The 15,042-nt window shown below is 44.3% G+C and overlaps 2 non-coding genes across 2 annotated transcripts; one reads left to right on the top strand and one right to left on the bottom strand.

Annotated features, from left to right (window-relative positions):
• Positions 1 to 4,070: 4,070 nt before the first annotated feature.
• On the bottom strand, positions 4,071 to 4,143 carry trnar-acg (transfer RNA arginine (anticodon ACG)). Its single transcript has one exon. It is a non-coding gene; the product is annotated as a tRNA-Arg (tRNA).
• Positions 4,144 to 6,774: 2,631 nt separating this feature from the next.
• Positions 6,775 to 6,866, top strand: trnar-ucu (transfer RNA arginine (anticodon UCU)). Its single transcript is given in 2 exon segments — positions 6,775 to 6,811; positions 6,831 to 6,866. It is a non-coding gene; the product is annotated as a tRNA-Arg (tRNA).
• The last annotated feature ends 8,176 nt before the right edge of the window (positions 6,867 to 15,042 follow it).

Genomic DNA, 15,042 nt, shown 5'->3' with positions numbered 1-15,042 from the left:
CCAGCGGAGAGCTGCCAGTCCCGGCCTGAGCCCTGACTGGGAGCCGCCTGCCATTCTTTCTTTACAGAACGGGACCGATCCAGTTTCAGCTCACACAAAAGGTCAGGAATCTCACTCCTGACAGATACACTGATTTAAACCTTGTTTAGATTCAGTGAATTGGGATTTAATTTAATCCTCAGCTGCCCGCCGCTCTGTCAGTTCCGGACTTTATTTAAACCGACACTTGGAGCTCTGTTTTACAGGGTGCTGGCTGTTTAAGCATTTCGCAGTCCCACCACGAACACTTTTTGCTGCTAACTTCTGCTTAATACAAAGTTCCCAGGACCGAGGGAATTTCTCCTGGGTACTGAGTTCGAGTCAAGGAACAATAGAGGTGCGATTACACTACTTGGTGTATTCTATAGGCCAACAGCTAGTGGGACGGATATAGAGGAGCACATTTGCAGGGGAATTACAGAGAGGTGCAAAAGCCAGAGAGTAGTGATAACAGGGGATTTCAACTATCCTAATAGAGACTGAGATAACCAGAAAATAAGGCGCAAAGAAGGGGAAGAATTGTTGAAATGTGTTCAGGATAACTTTCTCGACCAGTCCGTTTCTGGCCCACTGAGGAAGGAGGCATTGCTGGATTTGGTTCAAAGGAATGACACGGGCCAAGTGGAGCAAGTGTCAGTGGGGGAGCATTTAGGGAGCAGCATTCAGTATCATAAGGATTAGAATAGCTATGGAAATGGACTCTGTCCAATCTTAGTAAAAATACTCAATTGGAGGAGGTCAATCTCAGTGGGATGAGAACGCATCTGGCCCCGGTAAATTGGAATTAAAGATTGACATGGAAAACTATAATTGAACAATGAGCGACCTTTATGAAGTGATGGTTCAGGTACAGTCGAGGGACATTCCCACTAGGGGGAAAAGTAGGGCAAATAAAGCAAAGAGCTCCCTGGATGACGAAAGAGATAGAGAGTAAGTTGAAAAGAGAGGCGTTGGACAGATGTCAGGTTGATAATACAGTCGAGAGTTCAGAGGGGAAGTGAAAAGGGCAAAAAAGGGGCATGGAGAGAGAATGAGTGTAGACTGGTGGCTAACATAAAAGGGAATTCAAAAGTCTTATTTTGGCACATGAACAGTGAACGGGTCGGAAGAGGAGGGGTGGGACCGATTCGGGACCAAAACTGAGAGCTACGGATGGAGGCAAAGGGCATGGCTGTGGTACTAAATGGGTACGTTGCATTTGTCTTCACCAAGGAAGAAGATGCTGCCAAGTTACAGAAAAAAAAGTATTCGAGATACGAGATGGGCTATAAATTAATAAAGAGGAGCACTTAGGAAGGCCAGCTGTATTTAAAGTAGATCAGTCACCTGGTCCGGATGGGATGCATCCTAGTTTGCTGAGGGAATTAGGGGTGGAAATTGTGGAGGTACTGGCCATAATCACTCAATCATCCTTAGATACGGGGGTGGTGCCAGAGGACTGGAGAATTGCAAATATTACACCCTTGTTCAAAAAGGCGTGAATGGATAAACCCAGGAACTACAGGCCAGTCAGTTTAACCTCGATGAAGGGCAAACTTTTAGAAACGATAATCCGAGACAAAGTTAATCGCCAATGGACAAGTGTGGATTAATTAAGGAAAGCAGCACGGATTTGTTGAAGGCAAATCGTGTTTAACTAACTTGATTGAGTTTTTTGTTGAGGTGAGAGAGATTCGATGAGGGCAATGAGGTTGACATGGTATATATGGACTACCAAAAGCCGTTTGATAAAGTGTTGTATAATAGGCTTGTCATCAAAGTTGAAGCCCATAGAATAAAAGGGGCAGTGGCAGTACGAAATTGGCTCAAGTGACAGGAAACAGAGAGCAGTGGTGAACGGTTGTTCATCAGACTGGAGGGAGGTATACAGTCGTGTTCCTCACGGGTCGGTACTCGGACCACTGCTTTTCTTGATATATATTAATGAATTGGACTTTGGTGTACAGGGTACAATTTCAAAATTTGCAGATGACACAAAGCTTGGAAGTGTAATGAACATTGAAGAGGATAATGATAGGACAAGACAGGCTGGTGGAATGGACGAACACATGGCAGATCAAATTTAACGCGTAGAAAAGCGACGCGATAAATTTTAGTTGGAAAATCGAGGAGAGGCGAATTGAACTGAAGGGCTTAATTCTCAAGGAGCTGCAGGAACCGAGAAATCTGGAGGTATGTGTGAACAAATCTTTAAAGGTGGCAGGGCAGACTGAAAAACGGTTTAAAAAAAGCATATGGGATCCTGTGCTTTACAAATTAAGGCAAAGAGTACAAAAACAAGGAAGTTACGATGAGCTTTTATAAAGCACTGGTTCGGCCACAACTGCAGTATTGTGTCCAGTTCTCGGCACCGCACTTTGGGACGGGTGTGAAGGCCTTAGAGAGGGTGAAGAAAACATTTATTAGAATTGTTCCAGGGATGTAAGACTTCAGTTACGTGGATAGACTGGAGAAGCTGGGGTTGTTGTCCTTCGAGCAGAGAATGTTGAGAGGAGATTTCATCGATGTATTTAAAATCACGAAGGATCTAGACAGAGTAGATAGAGAGAAACTGCTCCCACAGGCGGAAGGGTCAAGAACCAGAGGACAAAGATTTATGGTGATTGCAAAAGAATGGAAGTCGACATGAGGAAAAACGCTTTTACACAGCGAGTGGTTAAGATCTGGAATTCACTGCCTGAGTGAGCGCTGGGGGCAGATTCAATCGTGGCTTTCAAAAGGGAATTGGATAAGTACTTGAAGGGAAAAAAATGCAGGGCTACGGGTAAACTGCGGGGGAGTGTGACGAGCTGGATTGCTCTTGCAGAGTTCCGGCATGGACTCGATGGGCAGAATGGCCACCTTCCGTGCTGTAACCATTCTCGGATTCAAAGAAGCAGAAATTAAATAACTCAAACTGCAAAAACCCGAGATCTTTAGACCTTTTGTAAAACACCCTCCCAACTGAGCTATTTCCACCCCACTGTTAATTGATCTTTGTGTCCTTATGTTGGAAGAACATATAACCCCAGGGGGAATTGCCCCTCCCGGTCATTCCGCACTTCATGTATGAACATCACACTCATATCTCCACACCCACAGTTCATATATAAACATCGCACTCATACATACATCCCCACAGTTCATATATAAACATCGCACTCATACATACATCCCCACAGTTCATATATAAACATCGCACTCATATATACACACCCAGAGTTCATATATAAACATCGCACTCAGATATACTCACCCACCGTTCATATATAAATATCGCACTCATATATATACGCTCATAGTTAGATAAAAATGTCGCACTCATATATATACACCCATAGTTCATATATAAACATCGCACTTATATATACTCCCCACAGTTCATATATAAACATCGCACTCATATATGCACACTCATAGTCGATATATAAACATCGCACTTATATATACGCACCTACTGTTCATATATAAACATCGCACTGATATATACACACCCACAGTTCATACATAAACATCACACTCACATATACACACCCATAGTTTATAAAAGAACAGCGCTCTCCTACTCCACACCTAGTTTATATGTATCCAAACTCCTGTTTATGGTTCTCACCAAAGTCTGAACACTGAAAGTATAACTGTTTTCCAGATACTGTCCGTCCTACTTTGTATTTTCAGCATCGGATTTCCTGCAGACCGGCAAAGGGAGCGGAATAGCGGTCCTGTCGGTGAATGCTGCTTTCAACGAACGTCTCGGCGTCCAGGAGCTGGCGGGGATTGGAAAGCTCTTGTGTCACACGAAGTGTCTGAACGGCCCGTTTTCACCTGAAGGTCATCAGCGCGGTGCCTCCACCTCGTGCTGCAATGTTCGTGTGTCTGACATCAAACTGAAAGGCGGCTTGTTGGAAAACGTTGTGGTCACAGTTTCTTTTTGTAATTGAACCTAAATCTTTCAAGATGGAATGTTTTCTTTCCTGCTTCACCATAAACAATACCTGATCAGGAAATTTGATTCTTCGTTCCCCAGTGTCAGAGATAAAATTGCACAAACCCGAGCCAGGTAGGAGTCGAACCTACAATCTTCTGATCCGTAGTCAGACGCGTTATCCATTGCGCCACTGGCCCAATTCATGGGAGTTGATGTATTTTATTTCACTTTTCATTCAGAATCAACCGACAGGTTGACAGATAAAAACAGCGAAATGTGCAAGCGAAATCGAAATGAACCAAACGGCCTCAAACTCCAACACACAGTGGCGAGTATCTGACAGGTGTCAGTGAGAGGAGATGGTGATTTTGCAGCTTGATTTGGCTCCGTGGCTTCGCTGCTCAAAGTGCCTGTTTCATCGGGTCCTTTATTGTCTTAAGCCTCCGATGTGATATTTACCCAATTTGTGAGTTCAACAACAAAATGATCTTTAACAAAATAATGTTTGTATTAGTTTCGGAGTCAACAAGGAAAGGATTCCAGAACTGCAGTGCGGAAGTGTTCCTTCATTGGACAGATGGAGCTCTCATACAATGTGTCCGAAACACGTTTCGAGGATACTGTTCCAGAGGGCTGATTTTACAAACTAATTTAGTTACAACCAGCAACCCTTCTCCATTAAAAGTTACGAAGCGAAACTCGTTTCAGAGCAGTTTCGCTGTTCAGCTTTTGTAAAATTAGCAGAAACTCATTTTGAACACATCATAGTATTAATGAGAATATCAGGCACATGACAATTGGGATGGAACCGTCTCTTACAATAAGTACAAAGTATAATCGATTACAAAGTGAAAAAGCCAATCCAATCTCTCAGTCTCTCTGTCACTTTCTCGGTGAGTGAACGTAAACCAGCAGAAGAAGCTAAAACAAAGAACTGAGCAGTTTTGTTTGTTTCCTTTTCCTTCGGGCGAGTACAGTTGAAGAGAATGATTTCAGTTTCCTGCTGGACAAATAACTGGAATGAGCAGTGTATCAGGTTCCCATGGTACCCAGTGAAACATCCACGTTTATATATCACATTTTGACTGATACCTTCCTTCCTCACTAATTATAGGAAACTTTTGGGAAGGTTCAATCACACTTCAGAAGTCCAGAAGCGCAAAGAAAGCTGGACATCTCATAGTGACGTTATCTACAGGCGAGGGAGGTTTGCAGGTTTCACCTGGAGCTGTAATTGTATAAACTCCTTCCAATGTGCAAACTCCCCTCACCAACAGCAATTCAATTCTTACTGATCTGAGACTTTGGTCATTTATGGTGATTAAAGTTTGTGGAGTTAAAGCAGCAGTAAAATCCGTTCTGCGTTATATACATAGCCGTTCAGTCAATATAAAACATTGTCATCCGACCTACCATGAGCAATGCCACACGGGGTATGTAAGGAGACAGTTCTGCCTCCAGCAGTTGTTCTCTCGGTCACACATCCGGCATCACCTATCGGTCTCACACTTCAGAGTCACGCCTGAATATAAACACATTTCTGTTTCAGATTTTTACCTGAAGGTCGACAAATCACAAGTGAAGAGGTAGGGAACAAACAAATCAAATATTTAAGAACGTTAACGGACAGAAAATTCACCATAAATGACTGGGAAAAATGAAGCAAACGGATCAAGATGAACAATTATCAAAAGGTAACAATTAAAGAAAGGAGAAGTGGAACCGATCAAATCGCTCCAAATAGTTTTTGAAAAATCCTTTTGGTTTTCATCTTAGTTTCTCTGTTAAGTTGGGGACGGACATCGAGAAATATTTTTCGCACCATCATAAAGATAATTAGAATAAAAATTTCACAAAGTCAGCCTTAATCTTACTTATACGATCGCATGTTATGTGTTTGTAAAACCTGCAATTGTTTTACCATTCTTTAAGTTTAGAGGGATACTCTGAATATATGTTTTACATTGAAACGTAAGTGGATTAATAAAATAAAATGAGGAAATTTGTTTAAGAACATGAAGAGCTGCTTTTCCATGTTGGATATCGCGATATATTTATTTACACAACTGTCATTTGTGAAATGATGGAATGTATTTATTTCTATATCTGTACGGGTAAGCAAATCCCCACTGGATAATTTCCAGGAACCAGGCAAGTAAAAAATTAGTTTGTCAAACCCAAAACACCCGTTGGGATTTGCTGATTGAAAATTTCAATGGAAATCGAGATCATCATAAAGCATTGGAACAAATAAACCCGCTGAGGTTTCGGGGTTGTAACTGATTTATTTATATCACTGAGTAACCTATTTTAAACAGGGTGAAGCTACAAATCTAATGATAAGAGTCTGGGTTGGAGAAGGAACTGATGAAAGTATCAAATTTAATTACACTGATTCCACAAACACTGCACACCACATCCTTTAAACATTGTTAACTGTTTCTACATAAAACTGGAGAGGGTGTGAATAGAAATTAACAGAAAAAAAGCTAATTTATGTATCAAACTTAATTTTGATATTGTTGCACAAACACTGAACATCCCATCACTGAAACACTGTCCCGATCAAAAATCTATCGGCAGGACCCTGAGCCACAGTGAAAATGCTGTGATTTCAAACTGGTTCAAAACACGCAGCCTTCTGATTTGGAGTCAGACGCGACTGTTCTTGCACCAGGCCCACAACAAGCGGCTGGAGCCGGATCCATTGGAGGGTGATCCGTGCAGACTGCCGCCGCGGCTCTGGGAATGTGAGAAGCGGAAGCAGGAGCAGCCTGACCGCCTCAACCACAGCACAAGATCCCCGCTCTCCCGCATACTACATAACTGACTCTGTGGCGCAATGGATAGCGTGTTGGACTTCTACTGAATGATTGGAGGAGGTATTCAAAGGTTGTGGGTTCGAGTCCCACCAGAGTTGGGTTTTAGTTTCGGGAGCTGGGAAGTGATATTTTGCAGCAAAACCGCAACAGGATCATTAATGTCCGTCAAGGACGGGAAACTGCTCCCTGCACTTCATCTTACACAAGTGGCTCCAGTCAAACCAGAATTTATGATTCTAAATCCACTCTGAGCTGGATTGGCGAAACACTCTCAAGGAGGAGACTCAACATCATCTCAGACCGAAAGTCAATCTGCTGGACTTACGGTTCTGTCAGACTGCATGTTCCGTCAGACAGGTTTCTAACTGGACACATGCATCCTGCTGCCGTGTGAGCATTGGTGCTGGAGGGGTAGAATTCTTGCTTGTAGTAATTCTATTCCTGTAAAACTAGCTCCTGAAGTGTCGGATGGAAAGTATCCTGGCTGAGCGGTCTCAGGCGCTGATTTAAAGCTCCAGTTAAATCGCACGATTTGTCGATGGATCAAAATCATAATTTGCATCACCAAAACCGCAGCCTCCCTCGGACAAACAAGTAATACTGAACATCTCATCTGCTATTGCAACAGCGTAGTCCGGAGGAAACACGTGGCAATACAAATGAATGGATGCATTTTGGAACACACCAATTGTACCTTTAACTCCGGTCGAAATGTTCACAAGCAAAATGATTGTTTGATCTCGGTGAGACTCGAATTAACAACCTCGATATTTCCCGATCCTGTTCTGTCATGTCAGGACCGCGCACTGACCGATTGCGCCGCTGGAGCCCGGTCACTCTGATCACCTGTCCCACTCTGCTGGAAAGAATCATAAGGTGAGGGGCCCTTACCTGTGGAAACGTGTCCAGTCACTGTATTGAAACTAATATCTGCACTTCCACTTTAAGCTTATTTCACATCCTCTGCTCCATCGCACGACAATCGGGTTTTCTGCGAACAGGTCAAAATGAACATTGCCAGAAATTCTATCAGTGGTAGCATTTGAACCCAGCGCCCACGCAGCGATTGGATTTATTATCTTCAAGCAGTGACTTCTGTTCGGACAACGCCTTGCCAGTCTTTCACGTTTTGTTTAATGCCCAAATAAATAAATTGGAGCTGATTGACCGCATTTACGCCGTGCTGGGGTTGTTCTCCTGAGAGCAGAGAAGGTTCAGAGGAGATTTGATAGAAGTGTTCAAAATCATAAAGGGTTCAGATAAAGTTAATAAAGAGAAGCTGTTCCCGTTGGCGGAAGTGTCAAGAACCAGAGGACACAGATTTGAGGTGATTGCAAAAGAACCAAAGACGACATGAGCAAAATTTTATTTACGCAGCGAATGGTTATGATCTGGAATGCGCTGCCTGAAAAGGTGATGGAAGCAGATTCAATCGTGGCTTTCATAAAGGAATTTGATAAATACTTGAAGGGGAAAACGCAGGGCCACGGGGAAAGGGACGGGGAATGGGACCAATGGGATTGTTCTTACAAAAGGCAGGTTAGGAATTGATGGGTCGAATGGCCTCCTTCAGTGGTGTGTTCATTCCATGATCAATATTATTTTACATGCAGTGAATGGACCATCCCTGAAAGACTGGCCCGCGTTAAAACAGAGTGACACTGAAACGTGGTGAAAATGTAACAACCCCAACGTAATTCGAACACGCATCTTTGGGATTTGGAATCAAACGCGCTGCCGTTGCGCCACGAGGATCACAACGAAAGGTTGGAGCCGGATCCATAAGAGGGAAATCAGTACCCGCCGCCGCAGGGACTCTCAGAGGCGGAAGCAGTCGCAGCAACAGCGCAGGAGCCCCGCTCTCTCATCCAGCCGCTGCCCGGTCCCGGCCTGAGCCCTGTCTGGGAGCCGCCTGCCGGTCTCTTTTACTGAACGGGACCGATCCAGTTTCAGCTCACACACAGGCTCAGGAATCCAACTCCTGAAAGATTCACTTCTTTAAACCTTGTTTAGATTCAGTGAATTGGGATTTAATTCAATCCTCATCTGCCCTCCCCTCTGTCAGTTCAGGACTTTATTTAAACCGATACTTGGAGCTCTGTTTTACAGGGTGCCGGCTGTTTAAGCAAATCTCAGTCCCACTATTCCCATTATTAACATTTTGCTGCTCAGCTCTGCTTAACACAAAGTGCCCAGGAATGAGGGAATTTCTCCTGGGGACTGGGGTACGGACTCGGATTCGGCTCAACCCTCAAATCCAAAAAGTTGTTTTCACTGCTGCTGCACAGGATTAAAGGAAGGGACCGATCCAGAAGCTGTTTAAAATTATTACTGACAAATCAGGATAAAAGGCAAAGGACACGGTCTGCTTCTCTGCCTGTCTGTCTGTTTGTCCATCTGCCTGTCTACCTGTATATCCGTCTGAATGCGTCTCTGCCTTATTCTCAGGCTTTTTGATTGCTGGCTGCAGGCCTCCCTCCCCGACTGAATGACCAAGTACCGGACCGTGTGTCAGAATGAATGACTTTGACTTACCGTCTTCCTTTTTATGAACCTGAATGGCCACATTTCTGAGTTCATATCTTCGCTCTGTGTCACAATCCTGTCTCTGTCTCTCAGGATGACAATACACACACAACATTCACACACCGACTTTGACTGAACGCAACTTTACTCTGCTGCAGTGTGTACCATCTACAAGATGCACTGCACCAACTCGCCAAGGCTTCTTCGACAGCACCTCCCAAGCCTGCGACCTCCAACACCGAGAAGGACAAGGGCTGTAGGCACATGGGAACAACACCACATGCACGTTCCGTTCCAAGTCACACACCATCCCGACTTGGAATGGTGACGTCATTCCTTCATCGTCGCTGGGTCAAAATCCTGGAACTCCCTATCTAACAGCATTGTGGGAGAACCTTCACCGCACGGAATGCAGCGGTTCAAGGAGGCGGCCCACCACCACATTTTCAAGGGCAATTATGGATGGGCAATAAATGCTGGCCTTGCCAGCGACACCTAAATCCCACGAATTAACATCTTAGTTCCTTCTGGAGTTTAATGATTTTGAAATTTTGAAGATTTTTTCCTGTGTAACTTGTGAAGTTTTGATCATTGAGATGTTTGTGAAGGAAAGCGGAAGAGGATTGGCGGCGTTGAGTGTGGGACAGAAGTGATGTTGTCTAACGGAGAAGCGACACAGTGCTATGAACTGAGCAAAGGTTTCGCTAGTTTAGCGGTCGTCACGTTCGTCTCACATGCGAAAAGTCCCCGGTTAGATCGGAGGCGGAAACGTTATTTGGGAAGTTACTCCTGATAACCCTCCAGGGCTGAGATTCACCTGTGAAAAGGCGCCGTCAATTGTTTGTTCCTGTTCAATTTAACAACGGCTCTATCACAGTCCTGGTGTCATAAACACTGAACATTTTTAACCAGACTCTTAAAATACTGTCTGGGAAATGAGAACGGATGGAAGTTCATCTCATGCAAAGCACAAAGTTTCGCTGTCACTCGTTAACCATGTTAATATTTCCACCGGTCTGCAGCAGAAAGTTATCGGTTCATTAATGACGATCACAAACATTCATCTTTCACAGAGAATCATCGGTTTCATGTATTAAATTGGTAATGTTCATATTTGTTTTGTTAAAATGATTTCCTTGACCGAGAATCGAACCCGCAGTATGAAAGTGAAACAATTATATCGTAAACACCAGCTGCCAGCCAGCAGATCAGCAAAAAATCAGTTGACGCAAAGATTTCTGTACTTGGACCCCTGAATATCTCCGCTCCTCGACAGTTCCTAACTTCTCTCCATTTAGAAAACACTCTGATCTATCTTCGTTTCTCAGTGGATTATATCAAACTTCCTCACATTGAACTCCATCTGTCACAGTTTTGCCCTCACATTTAATCATCAATGGCCCTTTGCTGCTTTCTGCTCCCATCGACACTATTTACTGCGCCAACTATCTTGCTGGTTTTAGGGTGAAAACTGCCCTCCGCTTCACTGTAAGTGCAAATAGGCAACTTTGTAGATGCCGTGTAGTGTTACAGAACGGCAGGTTGGACCTGCTCGATTCATCTCATCTCATTTTCTGGTCACGGGAATTTTACTGAAATAGAACCTGGTCAAATAACAGTTCAAAAAACCACTTCTCTCTCCCACTGCGGACTGAGCCTTCAAACATACAGGCAGTTATGAGCCTAATGCTCAGAAATAATGCAGCAAAAATATTCACTCGTGCAAGCTGCACACCTTTTATTTAGAAAAGTAAACTGATGATGGACAGCTGCTGTATTGGTCGCTGCAAACTCAAACTTTAGCGCGGTGAATTAATGGTTTAGTATAAAGAACATAGTGTCTCTGTGGTGTAATCGGCCAGGGCGTTCGGCTTTTAATTGAAAGGTTGGTGGTTTCAGCCCGCCCTGGATATCTTTTACCTCAGAATTCATTGCCTCACAGCGCCAGGTTTCCAATGTGTGTTTTGTCTGCAAGAAAATGCAGGGTAAAAATTGCCAGCGGAGCACGGCTGATATTCCACCAGTGACCCTGCGGTCCGATAGCAGGCACATGAAAAATATTTAAAAATCCGAGATTGGCTGCACGGAACTCAGAATTCTTCTTCACACACAAGGTCCGAAGGGAGGACTCAATGGTTGCCGGAGAGCTGGTTCATTCAGATATTGATATTTGTGCAGTGAGCGAGACCAGACTGCTACCGTGTTTTCACAATGAACGTCACTCCTTTATTTCGGAAAAGCAATATGGTTTGCACATTCCGACCGTGTTCAGCTGATTTGTGAGTGATCATTAAAGGCTCCTGCAGCGCTGTCTCGGCGAAAAACACCAGTTCAAAACCGCATTCCAGATGGGACAACAAACCCACCAGTTTTCCGTTATTCCCCAGCTCCCGGAGTGAGAGAGGCTGCGACAGCAGGATTTATGGAGGACCGAAGAGAGTGAAACTTTATTTCGGCTTTCGTGGGAAATCAAGTGAAAGTGGAGAAGAGCTCCAGGATTTGAACCAGTGAAACTCCCTGAGCGAGAATCAGATGCAAAGACCAACTGGCAACAGAGCCGTGCAGCCACTGTAAAATTTCGCTGCCACGCAGCCGATCAGCCATCCTTTCAGAACACCATGGACATCCAATCTCGCTTTCTTCTACAATATATGATGTACAGCGAGATCAGATTCAACACCAATTATTTCTAGTCAACAATATTATCCTCTCTTCAACAAATTCGTTTTGAATGTACGACTTGTATTATAATGAAACACATTGCAGAATGAATTGCTCTGAAGCTCCATAAATGTGGAGACATTGGCTATGAATTCATCAGCTGGGTTGTAACTTTACCATTCCTAACATCTCAGCCTGCTGTTGTTGCCGGTTAGATCAGCCTTCACATTCCTGGAAGCCTGAGAATTCTAAAAGGGAACGAAACCGAGAGACAAGAGACAGAGTCAGTGACAGATACAGAGATGCATGCAAATAAACAAAGAGTATAAATGCCAGGTTCTGCAAACTAGCAGAATTCAAGATACTGATTGGGAGATATTCCTTCTCGTGTCTTGAAATCTTGCTGGAGAACAATGGGCGCCCGCCACGGTGGAATGCCTCTCCTGCTTTGAAAAAGGTAAATGCGGTCAATTAGTTCCAGTTTATTCATTTGGACATTGAACAGATCGTTGAACAGTAACTAACCGAGTAGAATTTAAACCGGTGCAAGAAAATTCCAGTGGGGTATGAGTCGAACTCTTCAAACACTGGGCCATCGCAGATGCACACAGCAGTTCTTGCACAGCTGCAGGCCAGTCTGCGTCGGGTTGTCACAGGACCTCCGCCAGACTGCATGTGTTTTCAAACAGGATTCCAAATGGACACATACAGCAAATAGCCAAGTGAGGATCGATGGTATTCGTGTTGAATTCTCGCCTGCTGATTATGCGACCCGGGTTTGATACCTGGCCAATGCAGGATCGTTTTGCATTCTGCACCAATGAGGAACACGGGAAGAGGAGTCGGCCATTTCGCCCAACAAGCCTGTTCCGCCATTCAGTCCACAAAAAGCAGGACAAATCGAATCTGGACAATTGCCGCACCATCAGTCTGCTCTCCATCAACAGCAAAGTGATGGAAGGTGTCGTCGACAGTGCTATCAAGCGGCACGAACCCACCAATAACCTATTAATCGATGCTCAGTTTGGGTTCCACCAGGACAAATAGGCTCGAGATCTTATGACAGCCTTGGTCCAAACATGGACAAAAGAGCTGAATTCCAGAGGTGAGGTGAGAGTGACTGCCCTTGACATCATGGCAGCATGTGACATCAAGAAGCCCTATTAAAATTGAAGTCAATGCGAATTAAGGAGAAAACTCTCCAGTGTCTGGAGTCATACCTAGCACAAAGGAAGACGGTAGTGGTTGTTGGAAGCCAATCATCTCAGCCCCAGGACATTGCTGCAGGAGTTCCTCAGGACAGTGTCCTAGGCCCAACCATCTTCAGCTGCTTCTTCAATGACCTTCCCTCCATCATAAGGTCAGAAATCGGGGTGTTCGCTGCTGCTAATGTTTAATTTGATTCGCAACCCCTCAGATAATGAAGCAGTCCGTGCACGCATGCAGCAAGACTTGGATAAAATGCCGGCTTGGGCTGATAAGTGGCAAGTAACATTCGTGCCAGACAAGTGCCAGGCAAGAGACTTTCTAACCACCTCCCCTTGACTTTCAACGGCATTACCATCGCACAATCCCTCACATCAACATCCTGGGGGTCATAATTGATCAGAAACTTAACTGGACCAGCCATATAAGTACTGTGGCTACAAGAGCAGGTTAGAGGCTGGGTATTCTGCGGCGAGTGAATCACCTCTTCACTCCCCAAAGCCTTTCCATCATCAACAAAGCACAAGTCAGAAGTGTGATGGAATGCTCTCTACTTGCCTGGATGGATGCAGCTCCAACAACACTCAAGAAGCTCGATACCATCCAGGACAAAGCAACCCGCTTGATTGGCACCCCTTCCACCACACTAAACATTCACTACCTTCACCACCGTCGCCCCGCTGCTCCAGTGTATACCATCCTCCAGATGCACTGCAGCAACTCGTAAAGGCTTCTTCAACGGCGCCTCCCAAACCCACGACCTCTACCACCTAGAAGGACAAGGGCAGCATGTACATGGGAACAACACCGCCTGCACGTTCCTCTCCAAGTCACACACCATGCCGACTTGGAAATATATTGCCGTTCCTTCATCGTCACTGGGTAAAAATCCTGGAATTCCCAATTTAAGAGCATTGTGTGAGAACCTTCACCGCACTTACTGCAGCGGCTCAAGATGGCGACTCACCACCACCTTCTCTAAGGCAATTGGAGATGGACAATAAATGCTGGCCTTGCCAGAGACGCCCACATCCCATGAATATTCAAAAAAATGGCTGACCTGTGACCTAACTCCAAAAACCCACCGTAGCCCCATATCTCTTAATACCTTTGGTTAGCAAAAACCTGTCAATCTCAGATTTAAAATTTACAATTGATCTCGCATCAACTGCCGTTTGCAGAACTGTGTTCCATACTTCTACCAACCTTTGCGTGTAGAAGTGTTTTTTAACTTTTCTCCTGAAAGTCCTGGCTCTAATTTTTAGGCGATGTTCCCTAATCCTTGACTCCCAACCAGCAGAAATAGTTCATCTCTATCTACCACTTCAGTTCCCCTTAATATCTTGAAACTTCGATCAAATCATCCCTTAATCTTCTGAATTCCAGGGAATGCAACCTTAGTTTGTATAATCTCTCCTCGTAATTTAACGCTTGGAATCCAGGTATCATTCTAGTAAATCTATGCTTCACTCTTTCGAAGGCCGATATATCCTTCCTAAGGTGCGGTGCCTAGAATTGATCACAGTACTCTAGGTTTGGTCTAACCAGAAGCTTCATATAGCTGCAGCATGACTTTTACCCCCTTGTATTCTAGCCCTCTAGATATAAGGGGCAACATTCCATTAGCCTTTTTGATAATTTTATGTACCTGTCCATGACATTTTAATGATGGATGTACATAGACCCCTAAGTCCCTTTGAACCTCAACAGTTTCGAGTAATTCACCATTTCGAAAGTATTCTGATCTAAACTTTTTGGGTCCAAAGTGGACGGCCTCACACGTCCTTCCATTGAAATCCATTTGCCACAGTTTTGCCCATTCACTTAATCTAGTAATATCTCTCTGTCATCTCATTCTTCCATCTACACTGCTTCCGATTC

This window comes from Heptranchias perlo, chromosome 20 (assembly GCF_035084215.1).
Source record: "Heptranchias perlo isolate sHepPer1 chromosome 20, sHepPer1.hap1, whole genome shotgun sequence".
Lineage (NCBI taxonomy): Eukaryota > Metazoa > Chordata > Chondrichthyes > Hexanchiformes > Hexanchidae > Heptranchias > Heptranchias perlo.
Note: the sequence above shows the minus strand (reverse complement) of the source record. Positions and strands in the feature narration are given on the sequence as shown.